Source organism: Monodon monoceros, unplaced genomic scaffold (assembly GCF_005190385.1).
Source record: "Monodon monoceros isolate NGI ecotype Baffin Bay Population unplaced genomic scaffold, NGI_Narwhal_1 Super_Scaffold_15, whole genome shotgun sequence".
Classification (NCBI taxonomy): Eukaryota; Metazoa; Chordata; class Mammalia; order Artiodactyla; family Monodontidae; genus Monodon; species Monodon monoceros.
Window position 1 is genome coordinate 66,186,061 of NW_021703771.1, and position 27,151 is coordinate 66,213,211.

General features: G+C 34.1%; 1 pseudogene; it reads right to left on the reverse strand.

Moving 5' to 3' along the window:
• Positions 1-15,608: 15,608 nt before the first annotated feature.
• LOC114895909 lies at positions 15,609-16,403 on the reverse strand (annotated as a pseudogene).
• Positions 16,404-27,151: the final 10,748 nt, after the last annotated feature.

The following is a 27,151-nucleotide window of genomic DNA, read 5'->3' on the forward strand; positions in this document are numbered from 1 at the left end:
ACAGGGGCCCTGCAGATGAAGCTTCTTTACATTCAAGTTTCTCTACCTCTAACAGTAGATATCAGATGACCAGGGCCATGGAGCTGAGAGCAAAACTTCGAAGCAATGATGGGAAATATGGCATTTGGAGTGTTGTATTATGGGAAACAGGGTAGCCTGTTTGTCTCTTGAAAAAGTAATGAATAAAATGGTGGCATGGAAATATTCAAGCTCTGTCTACTGAACCATTTTTCCAAGGGCCAATGTCCCTTGCACCTTTCTATTACTGCATGTTCTACATTGTTTTATATTACCCAGTTCTGCATATGTCTTCCCAACTAGACTGCATAATCCTTGGAATCATGGGTATGTTTTTATTCATCTTTTTTATGTCCAGGACAATTTACAGCACATAATAAATACTCCATACATATTTGATCAATGCATAATTGAATTAAGGAAACATAAAGGCCCTGGATCACTTGCCTATATCTCTCATGGGAATCTGTAGGTTAAAATATTACTTTGATTCATCACTTTTTATAAGTAATCATGCCATTTGGAATAATTACTGGCTTTGGAAATTAAAGTTCTATAGTTCAGATTGACCATAGAAAAACTTATCTAGAAAACCCAGGTTCTCTTTTTATTCAATAGAATGTACCATATCTTCAATTGCATACATGGCACATGTGGCATTACAAGGAAATTATATGAGTCAGAGAAATAATGAACTTGTAGGCCAATCACTTTATCATATTTTATAAAACAATATACTGTTTAAGTTTGTCTTACTATTGAAAGCCCAGAATCTTCCTCTAGACAGAAGTGGAATGAGCATGTAAATGTTAGTACATAAACTCAAAATTGATTAAAGACTTAAATGTAAGACCAGACACTATAAAACTCTCAGAAGAAAACATAGGAAAAACACTCTGACATAAATCACAGCAAAGATCTTTTATGACCCACCTCCTAGAGTAATGAAAATAAAACCAAAAATAAACAAATGGGACCTAATGAAACTTAAAAGCTTTTGCACAGCAAAGGAAACCATAAACAACATGAAAAGACAACCCACAGAATGGGAGAAAATATTTGCAAACAATGGACAAAGGATTAATCTCCAAAATATACAAACAGCTCATGGAGCTCAATATCAAGAAAACAAACAACCCAAACAAAAAATGGGTGGAAGACCTAAATAGACATTTCACAAAAGAAGACACACAGATGGCCAAGAGGCACATGGAAAGACACTCAACATCACTAATTATTAGAGAAATGCAAATCAAAACTACAGTGAGGTATCACCTCACATCGGTCAGAATGGCCATCAGCAAAAGTCTACTAACAATAAATGCTGGAGAGGGTGTGGAGAAAAGGGAGCCCTCTTGCACTGTTGGTGGGAATGTAAATTGATACAGCCACTGTGGAGAACAGTATGGAGGTTCCTTAAAAAACTAAAAATAGAGCTACTATATGACCCAGCAATTCCACTACTGGGCATATACCCTGAGAAAACCATAATTCAAACAGACACATGTACCCCAATGTTCATTGCAGTACTATTTACAATAGCCAGGACATGGAAACAACCTAAATGTCCATCGACAGATGAATGGATAAAGAAGATGTGATACATATATATAATGGAATATTGCTCAGCCATAAAAAGAAATGAAATTGGGTCATTTGTAGAGATGTGGATGGACCTAGAGTCATACAGAGTGAAGTAAGTCAGAAAGAGAAAAACAAATATCATATATTAACGCATATATGTGGAATTTCGAAAAATGGTACAGATGAACATATTTGCAGGGCAGGAATAGAAACACAGACGTAGAGAATGGACGTGTGGACACAGGTGGGGAAAGGGAGGGTGGGATGAATTGGGAGATTAGGTTTGACATAAATACACTACCGTGTGTAAAATAGATAGCTAGTGGGAACCGGCTGTAGAGCACAGGGAGCTCAGCTCGGTGCTCTGTGATGACCTAGAGGAGGGGAAGGGAGGTCCAAGAGGGGGGCGATATATGTATACATACAGCTGATTCACTTCACTGTACAGCAGAAACTAACACAACATTGTTAAACAATTATACTCCAATAAAAAGAAAAAAAGAACTGTGAGACCCTTAGGGAAAGATACTAAGTCAAAATTCTATTCTCAGTTAAACATGCAAAATATTTGAAATACACCATTTTTCAACTTGAGGAAAATAGATAATCTTTAACCCTATAATGACTTTTATCTAATTACCTTCTAATGCTACAGTATCCCAAATAATTAATATTCATCATTCAATTCTCAAAAACCTTTTTCACTTTTTTAATCCTCACATCACACAGCAGAGAATGAAGTGGGATCATCACCCTCCCAGCTTCATTAGCATTGTAATTTCTTGCCAAGAGAAAGAATCAACCTGGTGCACTTGAATTCAACTTCAAGTTAAAGTGTACAGTAATCCAGTTAAAGCGACTCTACAAATTTTACATAAATTAATGAAGTTTCCAAATGTTTTCTCAAACATATATCAAATGATATAAGAGATCTAGATACACCACTTTTCTCAGAGCACCACTAAGTGTCTTGTCACTAGCCTGGAAGGCAGTTTTATAAAATTAAACATAAATACACGACTTCAAATGGTGAATAATTTATAGGCTGTGTTTTAGAAAATTACTCTCTGATTACCAGATTGTTAATATTCACTTGATTTTCAATTACCAAGGAATATGACCCTTTTTGTAGCATTAAAAAAGAAACATAAAAGGTCAGTGAAGCGTTTAAATCATACTGAGGAATAAAAAGCATTTATTAAACTGGCAAAAATAATTTTCTAAGAGCCCTATATAAACAAAAGGAATATCAAGAACTGAATACTGTACACATAGCAATTACATGCCATGATAGGTATGATACATTATTTGACAAAAATATTAAATGAACAAAGATGCTCTTACATTAAGGACCTGGCAGGCAGTTTTGAATTTAGGTTTAAATTTTTGTAGGAAATGTGAAAGTAGAACAGCACATTTCCGCTCCTAATTGAAGCCTTCATAACACCCTGCATCAGAAATGATCTAGATAAAATCAGAAGTACTTGCTTATAAGCAATCACCTGCAATGAAATGACATTGGTTCATGAGAAGCATGTTAAAAATGCAAACCTATTACTGAAAGGAAAGAATAGATGTATCTCTCTGACTTGTACAGATTTATATTTTTTATCATGGAAACTGTTAGGTTTCCATTTGAAGAAATACTCAGAAGGAAATACTCTCCCTCTAACTGCATTAATACCTGGATACTCCTCAAGATATTATTTTATCACTTGCCTAAAGAATATAAAAGCACAGTGAAATGAAATTAAGTTTCATTTCAGGATAAGGAATATTTGAAAAAATTGAAGCCATAGAAAAGAAACATTACATCACAGTTTCTAAAAATCAATGCTATCTACTTCAAGGTACCTGGATATCAAATGAGGATCTGTAAAATCCACTTGTATTAAGAAATGGCAAATTATCATGTGGTCCTGAAGGGGAAAAATGCTGGAAAATTATATATCTTTGCTATTTACATGCAACAACAGAGTGAAATCCTTGTGATAGAGACTATGGCCTGCAAAAACCTGTATTTACTTCCTAACCCTTTATAGAGACAAGAGATCTAAACACACATTTCACTATTTTCCTTTGTCCCAGATATTCAAAACACATGTTTACCATTTTTGGTTCCCCTTCTTTCCCTCCTCCCTGCCCCCTTCCATGGGCACTCTAAGTGGTCTTTTTCTCTGTTTCCTTGTCACTCTCTGTTATCTGTCTCTCTTTTTATCAATTATTCCTGTAATTTTCACCCTCTTGAATATTGCTCACATTTATTTTTTCTTGTATTCTAACCACCACTTTCAGAACTTCATTTTTTACAGAGTTAACCTTATATCACTGTTCTTTAGCCAAGCTTCCAGGTGATTCCAGACTATTCCTGTACCCGTTTCTCTGTATATACTCCTTGCTTTTATCCTTCATTCTGTCTCCTTAACCCATCAAAGACTGAATCCCTTGTAATGGACTGCATACCATCTATAGTATGCCACACTTAATCATCCCAGGCTTATTTCACAATATTCCAAACTAGCTCCCTCAGTCAGTCTGGTCTTCTAATTCCTTCTGTATACACACAAACTACATCCTATTCTAACCTTTGGGTGTGGGCTCACATGGTTTCCCTCTCCTTATTTGACTTCACTTTTTTTTCTCATTAGTTACAAACTAACCCCGGATCACTGCCTCCTTGGAATATTTTCAGGATTCTTTTCCATGAGGTCTATAATCTCTTTGAGCAGACTGGAGGTTTTCAGGTTTGAACGGTACTGTATCTATTTCTTACTGCTGCCATGAAAAGTTCCACAAACTAGCTGGCTTAAAACAAGAGAAATTTGTTCCTTTGTTGTTCTGGAAACAAGTCCAAAATCAAGGTGTCAGCAGGACCTTACTCCCTCCAATGGTTCTAGGGAAGAATCATCCTTGACTCTTCCTACCTTCTGGTAATTACTGGCAATCTTTGGCATTCCTTAGCTTGTAGATGCCTCACTCCAATTTCTGCCTCCGTTTCCCCATGACTGCCTGTGTATCTGTGTCTCTAAGTCTCTTTCTCCTCATTAGAACACCAGTCGTTGGATTTAAGTCCCACACTGATCAAGTATGACTTCATCTTAAGTTGATCATATCTGCAAAGACCCTTTTTACAAATAAGGTCATATTCACATATTAGGGGAGTTAGGACTTCCACATATCTTTTGGGAGAACACAGATCAACCCACAACAGGGACACTCAAAAGCGTCTCCACTAACCCATTCACTATTACGACATAGAGAAATCCCAAGTAACGCTGCTTACACACTTCTGCTGACATTAGAAACCCACACTTTATGAAATTACCCATTTTATCAGGGGATAGCTCAGAATTACAGTAAACAAACAAACATACAAAAAACTAACTTCATTATAGCCTAAGTACATTAGCCCTGTTTCCCTACTTCTATTCTTGAGACCATACAGAATAAACAGTACTGCCTTGTCAATATTATAGGCCATTATATAATTAAAGACAATTTATTTTCCCCTAAGACTTTCTCCAGGATGCACATTCCTAGCTTACTTGATTGCCTTTTTTAGTATGTCATGAAGAGAGAGAAAACCATGACATGTTTTTCTCAAAAAAACTGATTTAGCCTCAATTGTCTGATTTCAAAAGAATGTATTTTACTGCCTACTTTCATATAGAGTTCATCCTATCATAATGGCTTTAACGTAAGACAGATGTGGCTATGAATCCCAAACCTGCCACTAAGCAACTGTGTTACCATTAAAATTAAATAATTTCTCTAAGCCTCAATGTCCTTCTTGATAAATTGGAATGTAACCTGTGTCATAAAGAGTTAATTAAAGTAATAATTAGATAATTGATAATTAGCACAGTGCTTGGTAGACTTAATAACTGGTAGCTTGTAATAACATAATTTTTATTGGTCTGTCTATTTAGAAATCTAATTGAACACATCAGAGCCTATATTATATTGAGCATGGCCTACAGCCCTTATTGTTAATTCATGCCCTGACAGCAACATCATAGCTAATATGGATTTGTACATTGTTTTGCAGACCTAGCTATTCTTATCTTGCTGACTATCAGAGTGTAGGAATGGAATTGTTCTAATCACACCCAGAGTTTCCATGGAGAAGTAAGCTTAGAAATGTGTTTTTTCACATTGGTAAACGGGTAAATGGTAATGCAACTCTTCCCCTCACCATTGATTACCACTCTCACCTCTCTAAGAGCAATTCTCTAAAGAACCTGGGAAATTCTCTAGTTTTTCTAAATAAAATAACTTCTCTTATTTGACCCTTAGTCTGTTTGCAGGGCGTTAGTTTTCCATTCTGCAATATCTGTCATCCTCCTTGACAAATGATGCAGAGGCTTATAGTAGCTAAATGATATCCATTTTCCCATTTTTACTTAAAAACTAAAACTTTTATTTACAAAAGTGACATAACCAACTATAATACTACATTTTTCAGCTACAACAATCCATTTGCTTAAATTCTGGTAAATGAGATGTAAGTAGAAGTGTTTTTAGGATTTCCAAGAAAGTTGTTTAATGAGACTTGACTACCTGGGAAACAGCCTGAGAATACAGCAATGATTGTTAGAGCTCTAGCAGATCTCTTAGAATATGAAGTGGCCTTGATAATGGATGTCCAGAAGGTTTCATACAATAGTAGGATGAAGCTGGATCCCTAATATTCGTGAAGACTCTGGTCTAGATGTGGTCTTCCTTCCCTTGGGAGAAAACTGTACTGCTAGCTTTTTGAAACCACTGCTATTTCGTGTTTATATGCAAATCAACCTAATTCACTTCCTGTCCTAAATCTAACTGGAAATGGACTTCAAATAGACAGCTGGATCACTGCAAAAGAGGAATTATTGGCCACTGTGTCATTTGTTCAATTGTCTTGTGTTATGAGTTGAATTATAATCCCCCAAGATTCATATTTTGAAGTCCTGGCCCTCAGAACCTCAGTAACCTTATTTGAGGATATAGTCTTTAATTAGGTAATCAATTCAAAATGAGGTATTAGGGTAGACTCTAATCCAATATGACTGGTGTCCAAAAAATGGAAAATTTGGAGCTCTCTCTCATATTCATACAGAGAATATGAAAAAACATGAGGAATGATGAAACAAATTAAAGATGATACAAACAGATGGAGAAATATACCATATTCTTGGATTGGAAGAATCAACACTGTGAAAATGACTATGCTAACCAAAGCAAACTACAGATTCAATGCAATCCCTATCAAACTACCAATGACATTTTTAACAGAACTAGGACAAAAAATTTCACAATTTGTATGGAAACACAAAAGACCCCAAAGAGCCAAAGCAATCTTGAGAAAGGAAAACAGAGCTGGAGGAATCAGGCTCCCTGACTTCAGACTATACTATAAAGCTACAGTAATCAAGACAGTATGGTTCTGGAACAAAAACAGAAATATACATCAATGGAACAGGATAGAAAGCCCAGAGATAACCCCATGCACATATGGTCACCTTCTCTATGATAAAGGACACAAGAATATACAGTGGAGAAAAGACAGCCCCTTCAATAAGTGGTGCTGGGAAAACTGGACAGTTACACGTAAAAGAATGGAATTAGAACACTCCTTAACACCATACACAAAAATAAACTCAAAATGGATTAAAGACCTAAATGTAAGGCCAGACACTACCAAACTCTTAGAGGAAAACATAGGCAGAACACTCTATGACATAAATCACAGCAAGATCCTTTTTTACCTACCTCCTAGAGAAATGGAAATAAAAACAAAAATACACAAATGGGACCTAATGAAATTTAAAAGCTTTTGCACAGCAAAGGAAACCATAAACAAGACGTAAAGAGAACCCTCAGAATGGGAGAAAATATTTGCAAATGAAGCAACTGACAAAGGATTAATCACCAAACTATACAAGCAGCTCATGCAGTTCAATATCAAAAAAACAAACAACCCAATCCAAAAATGGGCAGAAGACCTAAATAGACATTTCTCCAAAGAAGATATACAGATTGCTAACAGACATATGAGAGGATGCACAACATCACTAATCATTAGAGAAATGCAAATCAAAACTACAATGTGTTATCACCTCACACTCGTCATAAAGGCCATCATCAAAAAATCTACAAACAGTAAATGCTGGAGAGGGTGTGGAGAAAAGGGAACCCTCCTACACTGTTGCTGGGAGTGTAAATTGGAGCACAGTATGGAGGTTCCTTAAAAAACTAGAAATAGAACTACCATATGCCCCAGCAATCCCACTACTGGGCATATACCCTAAGAAAACCCTGACTCAAAAGGAGTCATGTGCCACAATGTTCTTTGCAGCACTATTTACAATAGCCAGGACATGGAAGCAAGCTAAGTGTCCATCGACAGATGAATGGATAAAGAAGACGTGGCACATATATACAATGGAATATTACTCAGCCATAAAAAGAAACGAAATTGAGTTAATTGTAGTGAGGCGGATGGACCTAGAGTCTGTCATAGAGAGTGAAATAAGTCAGAAAGAGAAAAACAAATACTGTATGCTAACACATATATATAGAATCTTAAAAAAAAATGGTTCTGAAGAACCTAGGGGCAAGACAGGAATAAAGATGAAGATGTAGAGAATGGACTTAAGGACACGGGGAGTGGGAAGGGTAAGCTGGGACAAAATGATAAAATGTCATGGACATATATATACTACCAAATATAAAACAGATAGCTAGTGGGAAGCAGCTGCATAGCACAGGGAGATCAGCTAGGTGCTTTGTGACCACCTAGAGGCGTGGGATAGGAAGAGTGGGCAGGAGATGCAAGACGGAGGGGATATGGGGGTATAAGTATGTGTATAGCTGATGATTCACTTTGTTATACAGCAGAAACCAACACAACAATGTAAAGCAATTATACTCTAATAAAGATGTTAAAAAAAAAGAAAAACACACACACACACAGGAAGAGACCAGTCATCTATAAGCCAATGAAAAAGGCCTGGAACAGATCCTTCCCTCACAACCCTGAGAAGGAACTAACCCTGTTGACACCTTGCTTTCAGACTTCTCGCCTCCAGAACTGTGAAGCAATAAATCCCTATTGCTTATTTCACCCAATTTGTGATATTTTGTTAAGGCAGCTCAGCATATTAACATCTTGCAATTCCAGAAAGGCTTGTGGTTTACACTTCATCTCATAATTGTCAGCCTCTTCTCTTAGGCATTTCAGTTTATTCATTTCTTTTAATACCATTTACCTTACCACATTATGACCATGGCCCAACACTTTCTTTTCCTAGGTTTATCCCTCTTCTCTGGGCCAAGAATAGTGCTCAGTATGTAGGCCCACTAGATTATTAGACCCAGTATACTATTACCTTGATGAGTAACTGTCTTATATAGCTAAATACTGAGAACACAGTAGCTTTCAACAGATGTTTTTTGATAGGTTGACATTTTAAAAGCATATTTCAGAAATCAATCAAGTGGTTTAGAAGTCACATGTTATTACTACAAATATCATGCTTTATTATTTTTAAAGAGCAATAACATTGTTTAATATATGAAGATATCTTTAAAATGTTGTACACACTCATAAAGTTTATGTTATTAAATACTCGTATAACTTACAGCATATTACTGTACCTAATCATAGATTAGTGATTCTCCTTAAGTTACTGGTCTCAAGATGTTGACCAGCACATACTGAATGCTATAAAAACATCTCCAGAAAAAATAAACAAGAACAGTAATTTCCATAACATTGCTCACACTTTCAATGAGTTTATAGATAACTTGGAGACCATCAATGAATACACTTGCTCATATAACAACATTTATTATTTGCCATTTGAATATAGAATATTTGCTTTACAAATTTTTTATCCCATTCACTTTATTCAGGACTTATATTCAACCAGTAAACACAGATACAGCTGGCATCATTCTGATTTACTGGTATTGATTATGCCTTACTGGTAGTTAAATATTTTTATATCACCCCTTTACTTTCATGAAGATGATTACAGATCCATTTATTGCTTACCAACTATTAACGTTAATTAAAGTAAACTCCGTGTACTAGTTTTCTAGGGCTGCCATAACAAAGTACCACAGACTGGGTGACTTAAATAGAAACTTACAATTCTGGAAGCTAGTAATCTGAGATCAAGCTGTTGGCAGGGTTTATTCCTTCTGAGGCCTCTCTCCTTTGTTTGTAGATGGCCATCTTCTCCCCATATCTTCACATGATCTTCCTTCTGTGTGTGTCTGTGTCCTAATTTCCTCTTCTTATAAGGACATCAGTATCAGATTAAAGCCCACACTAACGACCTCATTTTAACTTAATTACCCCTTGAAAGACCCAGTCTCCAAACATAGTCACGTTTTGAATACTGGGGCTTAGGAACTCAACATATGAACTTTTGGGGGACAAAATTCAGCCCATAAAACCTTGCATTCCTGTTAAATTTATCATTTAATTGTGTTGCTTTTCTAATAGGACTAGTAGATCAATACTCAACCAGCCATGGTGTTGTTAGTGGTAACAAACTACCCATTCTATCGTAAATAATTAAATTACTATCCAAAATATATTAAATAACTATTTTCAGCATAGGACTGAGAGAAGGAAAACAAACTTGGTGAGCCCTACAATCACCCTGGCTTTCTGCCTGGAGACACTTTCCAGACTGCAGTACAAGAAGCAATAACTAAAGCAAAGCACAGCAATTATTACTGAGTTGATCAGGTTTCAGGAGGGCTACAATAGCTTTAAATTTGAGGTAGAGTATAAGATAAGAGGAAGCTACATAGGTGAAGAGTTCCATAAATTTGCACAGTATTCCTTTGAATCTTTTTTGAATACTAAACCACATGGATAGAGTGAGACTCTATGAAGCTGATCAAAGAATAACTACTAGATAGAAAACAACTACAAAAGGCACTAGCCATGAACTGAACAGGGCTGGCTGTTAGATATCAAATTCTAAACAGGCATAGTAGAGAGACATAGTTAAATATCAAGAGCATTCAGTAGAGACCCCAGAAATTCCACATTTTAGCATTAAACCACTTCTTACAGTTAATTCAGATATGCTCTAACTGATCTCATAATTAAACTACTCTTATTAAAATTAAACTACATTTATAACTAATCTAGATGTGCTCTAACAAAGCTTGGCTAACTGGTCACTAACCCAAATACTTACACACATCAAAGAAGGACAACAAAACGCAGACTTTCATCAGTATAACTCTCACAATACCAATTAAAAATCACCGTACTTACAGAGGCACGAAAATGTGATTCATGACCAGGAGAAACCTTAGTCAACATAAAGAGAAGCAGAAACGACAGATATGATGTAATTAGTAGTCAAAAACTTTAAAAGAGCTGTTGTATGTTCAAGTGTTTAAAGAAAAGCATAAACTCAACGAGGAGAGAGATTAAAACTATGAGAAAGAATCCAGTAAAAATTGTAGAGCTGAAAAAACACAACATTTGAAAAACATACACTAAACTAGGAGTTATCAAACTTTTCCTGTAAAGCACCAGACTGTAAGTATTTTAGCCTTTATGGGCCATACGCTCTTAGTCACAACTATTCAACTCTGCCATTGTAGCACTTAAGCAAAGTTTATAGACAATGTAAAAACAAAGAAGTGTGGTTATCTTCCTGTAACGCTCTATTTACAAAAGCAGGTAGCTAACTAGATTTACCCTAAGGGCCTTATTTGCCAACCCTTGCTCTAAACCATTCAATTATAATTCCCAGGACACTTTGTGGTTAAGGAATTGGAGGTGTGAAGCATGGACAGCATTCTGTGTCTGTGAGAGAATTTTTCATCGTGAGATGGTAGCTGGGCTTCATGTAGTTAAACACCTGAACTGTCCCAGACTTTGAGGATTCTTTAAAGAACATTTGATCTAGACCTCTTTTCCTAGCAAAAATGCAGGAGTTCATGACATATCACTGTGTCTGCTGCCAAAACCAGAAAAAAAAAATCAGATAAATTAAAAACAAAACCTCATAAATTAATATCATGAACTATCTAGATAATCTAAAATTCCAGGGAGAGAAGAACTCTTCTGAGATGAATTATGTGGAAATAAACAAAGGCAAACCAAATGAGAACAGAGGTTATTTATTCAGAGCTTGCTATAGGAAGCAAGTCACAGCTACTATCATAGCAGCTGGCAGAGACTCAAAGGCAGGCAGTGTAGTAGAAAAGGTTTACGGCGGAAAAAAGAGAAGGCTTAGGTTTGCTTCCATCGGAGGCTGTTAGCATGGGGAAGCTGGAGGTAGCTTAACTACAAGTGGGGCATTTTACATGATTGTTTCGAGGAGCATATTTGGCTTTCTCCAGTTGGCTCTGAGTTGTGAGGGCAAAAATTAGGCAAGCCCATAGTCACTGTCCAAGACCTGACTGTTCTGATTGCTGCAGAGACTTTGATTTGCCTTTCTTGACTGTTTGCTACAGAGTGTGTGGGTCACATGTCTGCTCTCATATACGGTCTTGCCATTGTCCATTTGTATGTTCATCACTTAGGTCAAATTATCTCCAAACATTTCACTCCTGGGGGCATTTGCAGATCCTGGATACTAGCTGAAGACTGGGGTAAGAGTGCTTGGGAAAGAGAAACCAACTATCTTTTAGCAGCTATGCATAGATGGAGTAACACATTATAACCTGAAGGTCTGCAACCACCTGACTATGCTTCCCCATGAGATAACTGTGTGATAGGTTATCGGCTATTCTGCTATCTGGCTATTCTGTGAACAGTGTGAGAGCCTGAAGAGTTAATTTGAAAATTTCTAAAAGACAGAAGAAAATCTGTAGTATTGACCGGTTTAGGAAACAAAGACCTGGTGAAGAAAGAGATAGCCTTAAGCACAGTAGTACTGTCCTCTGCCTTAGGCATCTGCCTGTTTATGATGCTGTACGGGACAGGTAGCTGAAGAGCTGGGCAAGAAATCTCTAAACTCTTGCAAATGTTCAGAGCTGAAGAGACAGAACACTATGAGGCTCACAATTCAATAATTTAGAAAATTTAGAAAGCACACCTGCAAATAAAAGTGAAACAAAAGACGACTAAGTATTCCCAAAGCTGCAGTCCAGCCCTGACCAAGATAAATTTCTAAATGGATTGAGAAGATAAATAATTCCCTTACCTTAGTTGTCTGTGTAAAAAAGAGAAAAATATGTACAGTGAGAGAAAATATGTATATGTGAAATCCTATTTTTTGACAAAATGCCTAGCATATACCACAAATATTTATAAACTTTCAATTTATAAATATACAAAAAGTAATACATATAATTAATAATCAAGAGAACAAAGAGACAATAGCAGCAAACCCAGAAATGATCCAGATATTCATTTTATATATATAAATTACATATATTTGAGTTAAGTATCAAATATTTTAAAATGTGTTTTAAGACACTTGGACTTCTAAAGAAATTTGATACATTAAAAATTATACGTAAGAATATACAAATAACTAAGTAAACCTAAAGCTGGAAAGTAAAAATACTGATTAACCTATCAAACAGTAAGGCAGAGTGCACACTCATGGAAATAAAAATCCTTGTTTTCCTATAAGAGAAGAACAGGCTATTGGAGCTAGAGATGCTACAGATGGACTCACATATAGCAGAGATTTAATATAGGATAAACCTGGCAGCATAAATGAATGGTGAAATGAAATATTGTCCAAAGATATTGATGTTAAGTGGCTTAAAATATGGGGAAACGTAAAAACTCATTCTTTAACTAAACCTACAGACAAAGGAGTTCCAAAGAGATTAAAGGAAACATGCCGAAATAAAATTTGAAAAGTTTATAGAAGTAAATGAAGAAGCCTGTATTTGTGACAAAGGAGCAAGGGTAATAGCTAAGAAATATCACACAAAATTTCAAAAGACAAACTATAAAACAAAACAAAAATGGTTAGTGTGATACATCAAAATTAACAACTTCTCTTCAATTAAGGACACCAAAATCAAAATTAACATACATGGAAGACTGTGAAAACATTATTGTTTGGTCCAAGTCAGAAAGGGAATATTTAGGATATAAAAGGAACTTCTGCAAATCATCAACAAAAATTCTGCAACCTAGATAGAAAAATGAGAAAGGACCTGAATCTGCAGAAAAGGAAGAAAATACTTGAGAAAAATTTTAAAATGAATAAAACAGAAACCAGAGATACAATAAGTAGGATCAACAAACTCAAAAGTTGTTCCTTGGAAAGAAAACTGATAATATTGAGAAAACTCTGAAAAATTAAGAAAATGTAACAGGCGGCACAATAACAATATTAGAATTTAAAAAACAATAATTACTAATACTATAGTTATTACAAATTATTAGAGGCTATGAACATTGTGGGCAAATTATTTAACACTGATATTAAATGAATTCTATGAAATAACAGAATTTCTAAAAGTCGAATCTAGAAGGAAAAAACCCTGAGTAGCCCTTTAACAACATACAAAAATAAATAAATGTTTTAAAATCTTCTGATACGGATCAACAGCAATCTTAGATGGTTCTATGTGCAAACTTTATTAAACCCTAAAGGAAAAAATAATTCCATTATTTTAATTTTTTTCCAGACAATAAAAGAAAGGAAATAGTCATCAGCTAATTTTGTAAGGTCAATATAACATTAGTACTAAAATCTGCTAGGTCAGTATGAGAAAAAAATTACTAGCCCCATCTTACTCATAAACAAGGATACAAAACCTAAACAAATATTTATTAACCAAACCCAGGAATATATAAAAAATATAATTTACCATCATCAAGGGGAGTTTACCCCAGGAATGTAAGATTGACTAAATATTAGAAACAGTTAAAATAATTCACCTTATTGAAGGAAAATATCATATATTCATTTCAATAGAGGCAGAAAAATCAGTATTCCAAGAAGTACAACATAAGCTCATGGAAAAATTCTTAGCTAACTATGAACAGAAGGACATTTTCTTAAAACATTAAAAGATATTCACCAACAAATTATATCAGATATTATACAATGATAAAATGTTATAATGATTTCCTTCAAGATCAAGAAAAAAGCAAAGTAGCTCACTATCACCACTATTAAGTTATTTATGGAGCATATAAATGTCTACCTAGAAAACTCTAAAGAAACTACAGCTAACATAAAATTCAGTAAGTTTATTAAGATTGCAGATATCACACTCTATGAAAATCAATTACATTTTTACAAAGAGCAACAACATAAAATATAATTTCACAGTTATGTACCATTAATAGGATTTAAACTATAAAATGATCAGGAATAAATCCAACAAAAGTTGTTACAGAACTTTCAGTAAAAGGTTTATAGCATTATACTGAAAGATTTTAAAATAACTAAATAAATGTAGAGATGGATCATAAAGATGTAAATAGGGCTATGGAATAAATGTAATTATAATGCAAATTTCAAAAGATATTTTATGGAAATTGACAACCTGATTCTAAATTGTACGGGAAAGAGCACAACCTAAAGCAGGGGTCCCCAACCCCCAGGCTGCTCCCCATTGCTCCTCATTGCTCGCGCTACCGCCTGAACCATTCCCCTGCCCCCGCCCCTGTCCGTGGAAAAACTGTCTTCCACGAAACTGGTCCCTGGTGCCAAACAGTTGGGGACCACTGACCTAAAGAATAGCATAGTCTTATTGACAATTAGAACATAAATAAGCCCCCAAAATATGTATGCACACACACAAAGCACATGGGCACACATACACACACATCTGAACTGCAAGAAAACAAATTTAATTTACTTTCTCACCTTATATAAAAAATTAGAGATAGTTTAAAAATGTAAAAGGAAAAGCTGTAGAATTTTTAGGGGTCAATATAGGAGAAACTCTCAATAGGTCGGGAGGAATTTCTTCACAAGCTGATTCTAAATTGTATGGGAAAGAGCACGAACTAAAGCAGAGGTCATCAACCCCCCCGCTGCGGACTGGTACCAGTCTGCGGCCTGTTAGTAACCGCATTCCCTGTAGGGAATGACTTCTTTCAAGTGATTTGTCTACAACTTTTGGGTCATGATTTCCATAATCTTCTTCCGGATTTTGGGGACCTGTGGTCCTGAGATTAAGAGGTCTTATGAATCTGGTTGTTATATGTTCTTTTAGTAAAACCAACAGAGACAAGATGAATTAAATAACCATCAGTACTCTTGATCTCAATATAAACTTCAATCATGGTCTGCCATTTTTAGATCATAGAGCACATTTTGTCACTGGTAAGATTCATGTCATAGAAGTTGGTCAGGCAGTTTTTGCCCAGATTATCCTCAGTAATTAGCCTGAATTTTCTAGGTCCAGATTCATCATTCTGAAACTCAGCAAGGTTCACTTCAAAAACACTACTGTTGGGGCTTGCCTGGTGGCGCAGTGGTTGAGAGTCCGCCTGCCGATGCGGGGGACACGGGGTCGTGCCCCGGTCCGGGAGGATCCCACATGCTGCGGAGCAGCTGGGCCCGTGAGCCATGGCCGCTGAGCCTGCGCGTCCGGAGCCTGTGCTCCGCAACGGGAGAGGCCACAGCAGTGAGAGGCCCGCGTACAGAAAAAAAAAAACAAACCACTACTCTTGAGGTAATCATATGCAATTTTGGTTCTTTGAGTCTAAAGTTTTTCCAACATTACTCACATTGAACATAGGTAATTAGTGCTTTTACATCATACCAGTATGTTTTAGAAAATGGATCAATTGCTTTCTTCTTGGCTCCTTCTTTGCTGCCTTTTGTAAGATGCTTGTTCTTTCCAATGACCATGGTGCTGCTCTGAGAGACAAAGGTCTATACTATTTTATTTTGCAATTTATACAGGCAACGCAAAGTTCCTCAAACCCAATCCATAATCTGCGAAAAAGGAAACTACTTAGTTTTTTTAGAGCCCTCGTATACAATGGGTAAAGAACCATCATTCCATCGTTTCCTTGTAACTTCCAAAAAAAAATTTTTAAGTGAAAAGCAATTTAGGACAGAAAGGATACTTGTTTTGAGGAAATGATAAAGATTATGGTAATGTTGCTGTGGCCTGAATGTCTGTGTCCCCCTTAAAATTTGTATGTTGAACTCTTAGTACACAATGTGATGGTAGTAGGAGGTAAGGCCTTTATGAATTGCTCAGGTCATAAAGGAATAGCCCTTGCGAATGGGATTAGTGCTCTTATAAAAAAGACGCCACAGAGTTAGCTCACCCCTTCTGACCTGGAAGAAGGTCTTCAGCCAACCGTGCTGGGGCCCTAATCTCAGACTTCCAGCCTCTAAAACTATGACAAATAATGTATGTGGTATTTTGTTATAGCAGCCTGAAATAAGACACACGGCTTATTGATTTTAAGATTTAACGTCATTTGAAAGGTTCTGAGATGATTTTTCAATATAGATTCATGGGTAAATATTTATTTCCACCCTCCTAATATCAAATAAAAACTAATCTGGTTCTTTAAACTTAAATCATAATTGTTATATTTTTCTAGTTTCATTAGCTTAACATGTACTTTAGAGCCACTCTTCAATTTTACCTTCTCCAATTATTAGCATAAGGGTTTTTTAAGCATATAAGTATCCCATGAAGTGTAAGAATAATTTAAACAGTGACATGTTATCACTTATATTAGAGTTATCATTGCCAGTCATTCTAATACAATAATTACGTCTAATAAATTGGTTACAACTTGGAAAGCATCCTGCATGAATCAATATAATCTGCCAGCTTCTTAGTTGTCATAGAAACTGATTATAGCAAGGATGTTTAATGCAACACACACTTTATGCATAAATGATTAAACTGCTAAAGTTTAAAAGTGAGCCTAATCAAAACCATGTTTACCACAACTTTCATTATCACTCTATATTTTATCTAATTCATCATTTCTTTTTAAACTTGAACCAAAACAGTATATACAATATTGAAATGAATAGATACAGGATATATTTTAGAGGTAATACTTGAAACAACTAAGCAGAGTTTTCTGGGCACATATACATGATCCAGTAAAGGAAATATTTTGTCATTCAAAGGTTTCATCCATAAACCATTAGAACAAAATTATATAAGTCATTATTTTACACAAAATGTACTTTATAAATTCCTTCTTTTCATGTGTTTGAATAAATAACACTGAAACATAAAAATATTATAACTCAAAGAAAGAAGCATCCTTATCTCAACAGAGAATATTACTAAGCCTACTGTAAGCCTAAGATATTTTACATGAAAGAAAATCATTTATCATTCAGGAGAAAAGCTAAAAGAAGTGTGAGTACATTAAGAATATCCATGAAAGACATATAATTATATATATAATTGTATATATATAAATATGAATATACATACATATATAGGTATATATATATACATACATAGAGAGAGAGAGAGAGAGAATAGTAGTGTAACCCTGTACCCATCATTCAACTTCAATAATAAAAATTTATGACCAATTTTATTTTATCTTTGTCCCCACTAGTTAACCCCATTTCACATTGTTTAAGGAGCTAAACCAAGAGATTATTTCATTCTTCCTTATATATTTTATATGTACCTCTAAAAATAAGCAATCTTTCAAAAACATGATTATAATATCATCAACTATCATAAAAAGTTCCTTATTATCATCAGCTATCCAATGAGTTTTCTGATTTCTCCAGTTGTCTCGTAACATTTCTTTTTTAATAGCCAGGGTAACAAATTACTTAAAGAGAAATGGAAAATGATTAACCCAGTTTGAACAACAAATTTATGACTTAGGTATAGTTAATTCAACTAGTTGCAACAAATTTTAATACTGTGTTAATTTCTGTTGTCACATTAAAGTATTTTGAAGATAATTACTGTAACTTATAAAGGAATAAGCATGCATCAGATTAGAATATAACCTCTGCTGCTTTTAATCAAGAAGGTTGACTATGTGATTTCTGGGGTCATTAAAATATGTTAACAAAAAAATTACATAGAAATAATAACATATTTAGAATTTTTAAAGATTAAAATTTATAACTTAAAGAGTATAAATAAGAATGAATTTGGAGATTTATAAACCCTTTAAGAGATTAATCTTTAGGAATGCTCTGTGCAAAATAGTGAGAATGTATTAGTTAATAAAATGACAATATAATTATTCTGCCAGGTGATATACACAGCTTATCTGCATACATGTGAATGTAACTATATCAATTTTTTCCTTCAACTGGTAAGATGTATTTCACAATGCATTGTATCTGTCAAATCATTCTCTCAGCACATTTACTAACAAGTGCAGGGGGATGACTACTGAGACATCATGAGGTAATCAACAAAGAACACATGTTTGTATTCCACATTGTATTATTAACTGCTTAAGAAAAACTTGTAAGTTTTATAAGCTATAGTCTATGCAATATACTTCCAAAATAATAAGACATGAAGTCAACTATTACATTTTTTATTCAAAATTGAATGTTTAATTTCTTAATGTTGTCTTCATGAAGAAATTCTAAAATAAGAGAATCCATGCGTAAATTATCTAACATAAGTAGAAAAAAACCCTTAAATACTGAAAAAGTTAAAAATATTTAATGCACAGTGTATCCACAGGTACCACGCTAATTGCTGATTATAAACAGAATAATGATGTACTTTATTTTCTAAAGCAGTATAGTTTGAGAGTGAAAGTGGGCACTAATAATAATTATGCTGAAATAATACATGTAAAATAAGTCTGTCAAGGGCAACAAGGACTTCCTGGTTACACTGCAATAATCACAACAAATTGGTCCCTACCTTCATAGAACTCATTAAAATATGATAGTTATTTTATACATAAACCATAAAATATAAATTTCCAAATTATTTAAGAGTTGAATAGTCATAATCATAATGGAACTGAGTATGATAAGAACAAAATTGTATTATCTAGCTTGCTACCCATGTCAGCAGTATTATGTGGCAATCATATTTACAATTAAAACCTTTGTCTTATTACATATCTTTTAAACTTGCTCTGCTATTACAATTTTTTCCACCAGATGGTAGCCAATAAAAGCAGGAAGCAGAGAAATTAACAGAGTTAAAAGAAATAAAAGTAAACTGAAACAAAACTCAAATAAAAAAATTAATTATAGCTAGAGATATACTTATGCATGTAAAAATTCTATGTATCAAGTAAGTACAAACAACCATTTTTAAACTTCTTTTTTGAAACAAAGATTGTTTTGATATCGATTTTATACAAATTCTTTAGGGTTAACTTGGATTTCTAGGCCACTGTGACTGTTAAATAATAATACAGGAAAATGCTCAATTTGAGCACTGGGATCAATGTTCATTTTTGAACAGATCATTCACAAACATATGAAAACAGACTTATCTTAAATATTCCTCAAGTCATTGCTTATTTAAAAGAAGCATTGTGATGTTCTAAAATATAATTTTTAGAATATGCTTTCTGTGACAGTTCTTTTAAAAAAATCCATCCATCCTTCTTATCTTGTAAAAATCAGATACATGGAATTATTTCCTCTGTGTGGAGTCCTCTCCTCTAGCCTTGTTAGTCTTTGTTTGTACATGAAGTATTCATTATTTGCAGAAACCAATTATCATCCCTGTCTGGATACATTAAGATTTTTTCTACAAGTCTTTTCCTCTCTATCACATTTTAAGCAACAGTTAATATGAATTATTCATAGTTCCCATATTGTAGGAAAGTTTTTTTTTTTTATTAAATTTGATCTTAATAATAGTTATTACCCCAGTCATGGCAGTTTTATGAGTCTTCTTCAATGCCATTACCTGGAAAGATTTCAATCAAGAAATATAAAGGATGCAAATCAATTTCCATAATGAAATTAAACTGTACCATTACTCCTTCATCTCAGCAATAGAGATGATTGACAGCTTCTTCCTGATAGCTTGAGCAGATAAGATTCAGATACAGAAGCAGAGAATGGCAGATTATTTGCTCTTAAGAATTTCAGTGGCTTTTTCTTCATTGTTGCTATTTGGTGCTTGCTAATCTCACTGAAACATAATATTTAACTCAAAATTTGTATACAAATTTATTTTCAAGCATAGTATTTTTCTTGCCTAAAAGTAGTTGATTTTTCTCTAGTAGTTGTGATTATAGCGGAATAAACACAGTAGCAAGTGCTATGATACTGTTTTCCTCCTAATGACAGTGCAACCTCATTTTGTATAACAAAAATGCTATGTTATTGGGAGGAAAGAATGATGAGTTTTCTTCTGGGTGTCAATTTTTTAATAAAAATATCAGATTTTTATGGTAATAATTTTCTTCTAAGAAATATGTATCAGATTCTGCTCTCAAACAATGAAGGGAGGTGTTCAGTTAAGTCGGACTGTTAAGATTGCAGTTAGACTAAGAAATTTTCACAATGAGAGGTTACGATGTCTGTGAGCAGAATTGCTATGAATACATGCTGTATGTCCCCCGGTTTAGAAGAGAGGATCTGTAGACCTATGACCACACTCAGTTCTTCCGCAAACCACTGAGTGACTGAGCAGGTGACTGGAGTAGCAACCATTGAATTCCACTCCTCCCTAAAGGTATCCCAGGCTTTGAACATAATATGATATAGCAACATTGATCTTTTACAAGAATGACTCTTCAACATTGTTTAAGGCAGTGGCACCAAACAGAGATCTTACAGCTTGACCCTTTATTGTTCTCTTCAACACATATCCACAGTTAATAACATTGGCTTAATATTTAAAATGTCTTCAGCTTAACGTCTTTACTTTTTTCATAACTTGTAGTTTCACAAATGCTTCTGTGTTTGGGGGTAGTATTAAAAATAATTAGAAACAAATTATTTTTAGTGAAGCAAGACAGAAAATTTAAAGTTCACTTGGCAGCAGTAATAGTCACCAGGTTTCATCATGCTAGCCCTACTTATCTTTCATGCGTTAACTTAAACTTTACTTCTTCTAGTCTTTAATGACTCTCAAATCTGGTATAGGAACCTCTTCTCTCTGTTTGTCTATATCTTAGTACTTGTCACCATGAACAGTTCCTGTTTAATTGTTTATGTCTATATCATACTATAAATACTTTCTAGCCAGAAATATTGTATATATATCCCATGTCTAGAACAATGACTAGTCAGTGCTTGCTTATTGATTTGAATGAATGGATTGATGGATGTACAAGTTACAAGGTAAGCAGCTTTCATAACTGATATGTGTATTCCAGAAAGATCTCCTCTAATCAATAAGCAGTTGTTCCTCTCCTGCTGTATAACAGACAATAATGTTCGTTTTTGTAACTTATAGTGGGTTCATTTCTATGCTGTTCATCCTCTAGTTGAATTAATATCAGTAAGAGTTAGTATCATTCATGAAGCCATAAAATTAATTTGAATTTAATTTTTAAATCATGTTTATAAGATAAAAGTACATTTTAAAAACCAAAGGCTTATACAACATATGCACAAATTTTATATATTAAATTATTTTAATGTAAAATTTCCATACACTTAGAACTAGCTAAAAGTACTCTTAACAGCAAAATTAAATAACTAAATATCCTGCAAAGTTGTTGAATGAGGGTCACAAAATTAGACTTGATATGCCTAAAGAATAAAGAAAAAGAGTATCAAAATAATTTATGCCATTTTATTACTCATAAAGTAGAGCCATCAGACAGGTGGCTGAGTTGAGAGATGATTGAGCTATAAGCAGATTTTTCCCATGAAAACTGAAAGCAAAAGAAGGAGAGGCAGGAGAGGAGGAAGAGGAGGAGGAAGAGGAGAAAAGAAGAACAGTACAGGGCTTCCCTGGTGGTGCAGTGGTTGAGAGTCCACCTGCCAATGCAGGGGATAAGGGTTCGAGCCCTGGTCTGGGAAGATCCCACGTGCCGTGGAGCAACTAGGCCTGTGAGCCACAACTACTGAGCCTGCGCTCTGCAACAAGAGAGGCCGCGACAGTGAGAGGCCTGTGCACCACAATGAAGAGTGGCTCCCGCTTGCCACAACTAGAGAAAGCCCTCGCACAGAAACGAAGACCCAATACAGCCAAAAATAAATAAATAAATTAAGAAGAACAGTACATGTTACTACAAAGCTACAGTAATTATGGGAGTGTAGTACTGACATAAGAGTAGACATATAGATCAATGAAAAAGATTTTACAGTCTATCAAAAAAAAACACCTTACATTCATGGTCAATTAAATTTTGACAAAGGTGCCAAGATAATTCAATAGGGAAAAATAATATTTTCAACAAATGGTGCTCAGACAACACAATATCCACATGCAAAGACCTCACATCTTGTACCTCATACCATACACAAAAATTAGCTTAATGAGACCTAAATGTAAGCGCTAAAACTAGAAAATTCTCAGAGAAAACAAAAGAGTAAATCTCAATGGCCTTGGATTAGGCAATGGTTAATATTATATATGAAACCAAAACCACAAGTGACAAAAGGGAAAAAAAGAGATAAATGGTACTTCATCAAATTTTAAAACTTCTATAAACACAATAAAGTGAAAAAACACCCCAATAGTTGAAAGAAGATTTTCCAATGATATATATAATAAGGGACTTGCTTCCAGCATAAAGAACTCTTACAATTCAACAATAATCAAATAAACTAATTTAAAATGAGCAACAGATTTGGATAGAGATTTCTTGAAAGAAGATATACAAACAGCCAATAAGCACAAGATGCTCAGCATCATTAGACATTAGAGAAGCGTAAATCAAAGACCACAATGAGATACCATTTCACACTCACTAGAATGGTTATAATAAAATAAAGATGAGCAATAACAAGTGTTGGTGAAGATGTGGAGAAAGTGGAGAAATTGGAGTCCTCATAAATTGCTGCTGAGTATATAAAATGGTTCAGCTCCTTTGGAAAACAGCTTGGGAGTTCCTCAAAAAGTTAAACATAGAGTTACCATACAACCAGCAATGCTATTCCAAGAGAATAGAAAACATATGCCCATATAAAAATACGTAAATATTCACAGTAGCATTCTACATAATACCATAAATGTGGAAACAAGTCAAATATCCATCAACTGATGCATAAAGAAAATATACCCATAACATTGAATAATATTCAGCAATAATAAGGAATGAAGTACTTATACATGCTACTGTATGGATGAACCTGATATCATTACATTAATGGAAAGAAACCAGTCAGAAATGAACATATATTGTATGATTCTACTTATAGGAGAAGTCCAGAAAAAAAAAATTAGAGCAAATGGAACAACAACAACAAAAAACAGCAAGCAATATGATTTTAATCCAACCATATAAATAATCACTTGAAATGTGAATGATACAAAGATATCACTTAAAAGATTAGGACTGTGAGACCAAACTATACGTTCTCTAAAAGAAACTCACTTTAAATACGAAGACATAGATAGGTTATTTTTAATTATAAGAATTTTTAAATTTAAACTAAAATTTTAGAAATATTTATTAAACTATGTTTATAGAAAATGATGTAATGTCAATGTCTTAATGGAGTCAATAAAATAAAATACACAGCCTGGGTCACATTTCTTCCTTTTTTCAACTTTTTATATTTTAGTCAAACCACAGGGGATAACAGTAAACAGCACTGTGGAAAGCCTGATTTGAGATTCTACATTTTAATAACTCTTCATGTCAGTTTGTTGTTGTTGGATTTTTTTTCTTTATTTATCTTGCTTTCTTCTTTCCTCAATATCAGGGGAATCCAACTGCTTCAGTTTCTGCAAAGTGCATTCTAAAGCCTCCTTTCCCTTGTAGCAACAAAGACAGAGTACTCAAAATACACTGTGAGAATTTTTAAAATTAATATCCTGAATGTCATTATAAGCAGTTTATTCTAAATCAAATTGAGTGGCTTCTGTATAAAAAAATCATTAACAGCCAACACTATTACTACACACAGTAGATAGAAAATTTACTTACCTTTTTATGTTTGCTATAATATTTGCCAGACAGAGAAAGACAAGTATCAACATGATATCGCTTGTATGTGGAATCTAAAAAAATGGTACAAATGAACTTATTTACAAAACAGAAATAGAGTCACATATGTAGATAACAAACTTACAGTTACCAAGGGGGGAATGGAGGGGAGGGATAAATTGAGAGATTGGGATTGACATATATACACTATTATATATAAAATAGGTAACTAATAAGAACCTACTGTACAGCACAGGGAACACTACTCAATACTCTGTAATGACCTATATGGGAAAAGAATCTAAAAAAGAGTAGATATATGTGTATGTATAACTGATTCACTTTGCTGTACAGCTAAAACTAACACAACATTGTAAATCAAGTATACTCAATAAAAATTAATTTAAAAAATAAAATAAAATCTGGCATTGAAGAAATCTGACAGCAAAGTAAAAATAAGTCACTGTATCTTCCCTTTACCTGACTTCCATGTGGAGATGTTTCTAGATGAAAAATAAAATGGACTACAAATAAGCAGCAGCTATTTTCTCAGCCAATTCAGTTTTGAAATTCTCTGATAGGTGATGTGCCCTTTGTGTTTGTTCATCTTGAAAATTCGTCTTAGTTTATATATTTCACTTTCTCAGATATAAAAAGAACCTCTGATGGTCCATGCAATTTCTGCTACTCGATTGAATGATTAGCCAGCACTGGAGGAACATCTTGTGTCTGGCTGCTTTGCTGAAAATGCTTTTCCTTTTCATATGGAAAAAAATCAGTTTAAACAAGTCAACCTTATCCAAATATATTATTATTCAAGAGTCTTTGCAGTTGACTTTATTTTTAACATTTATAGACTAATGGATGACAATATAACTAAAAAATACATTTGTAGTGCAATTTTCTAAAGATTTACTCAACTGAAACACTTGTTTTGAAAGAAAGTAAGGTTTATAAAGAATCCCTAAATCTTTTGTGAATTCTATTAGGCATGAAATAATGTTATCATTTATTCAGTGAAGTCTGACTATAGACAGATGAGAATCTGCTAACAAAAGGAAAAGTAAATGTGTAAAAATTTCCCTAGGAAGCTTCTGAAAACATAAATATTTTCCTAGCAGAATGTCTATAAAGTACTAAGCAGTTTGAGCACAGTCACAACCAAATGAAATCCCTCAGATATCTAGGTTACTTCTGACCTGGATCTATTAATAAAGAAACTATAAATATTCTTCAGATTTGCCAGAATAGGTTGGCTGAACAGCTGGTTTTGACAGTTGTGTTTTTTTCCCTATTTTGTTTGCTTGTTTATCCTTCCATATATACTGACATGGCAGTGCAAGTGAAATTCATTTGCACAAAGTAGAATTTTTTTTCTTTTAAAAAACCAAAGAATCACTATGTGCTAATTAATATTAAATGAAAGTATTACTGAATTGTATGCTATTTTGAAGGCAAATGTTATAAAGGTGTGGTGTTTGTGTGTGCAAGTATGTGTATGGGTGTGTACGTGCATGTTAACACCACATTCATCAGTTCTGGCAAGTAGCTTAAGCTTGTAGAAATATAAAATTTCTCTCTATGATCACTAGGAGTACTCATATTAAAGACGGTAGAATCTGCTATTTACTCTCCCTGGTCAATCATAAACTTAATCCAGAAAGAAAACAGTGTTTTCTTTCTTTAATCCCAGAAAGAGTATTATAAACAGTACAAAGCTAATTTCAAAAAATGAATTAAACACATGATATTTGTATTTAAAAAACAATATGTACAAATAAAGTAACATTTTGTTATCAATGTATTCATTTGCATATTTTATAATATTTTGTAATATTTAAAATATTTGAATATGAAAAATTATTGTTTGGCATTAAAACTTATGGCTTTATCAGATTTTGGAAGAATTATATTAAATGAATTTTTGATCAGTGTTTCAATATTTGAGATAATTCATGTATAAAAAGTTGAAGTTATAGTTCCAGCTCTGTGATTAGTATTACATTTTAGAAAAGAGTTTCGACAGAATGATATCTAGGGAATTCCCTGGCAGTCCAGTAGTTAGGACTCCGTGTTTTCCCTGCTGCGGGCCCAGGTTCAATCCCTGGTTAGAGAACTAAGATCCTGCAAGCTGCAAGGTGTGGCCAAAAAAAAAGAAACGAATGATACCTCATAAGTGGAGTATTAAACAATTCACCAATAAAAATGTGTTGAATATTCCTTTCCACATAGAAAAAAGTTCCCTGGAGTATTCTAAAATATCAAGAACAATATGTAGAACTGAAGAGTTGAAAACACATATCAGGACTGAGCAAACATCTTATTATTCAAGGATAAATTAATATTTTTAAAATAATAAGAACACGGCCTTGGTGATGGTAGGAAAAATGTGGCTTCAGAAAAAGCACTACAGACACATTTAGGAAGTATTTGTTCTAATTCACAACAGAATTCAAGAAAGCATGAAATCTATAAAACCAATGGTGGAAGACTAGAACACAATAATAAAGCCATTCAAACAAAGATAAAAAGAGAGCTGATGAGAAGTGGTAGGCAAAAACAGGGATGTTTCAAGACTCAAGCAATGAAAATAAAGAAAGG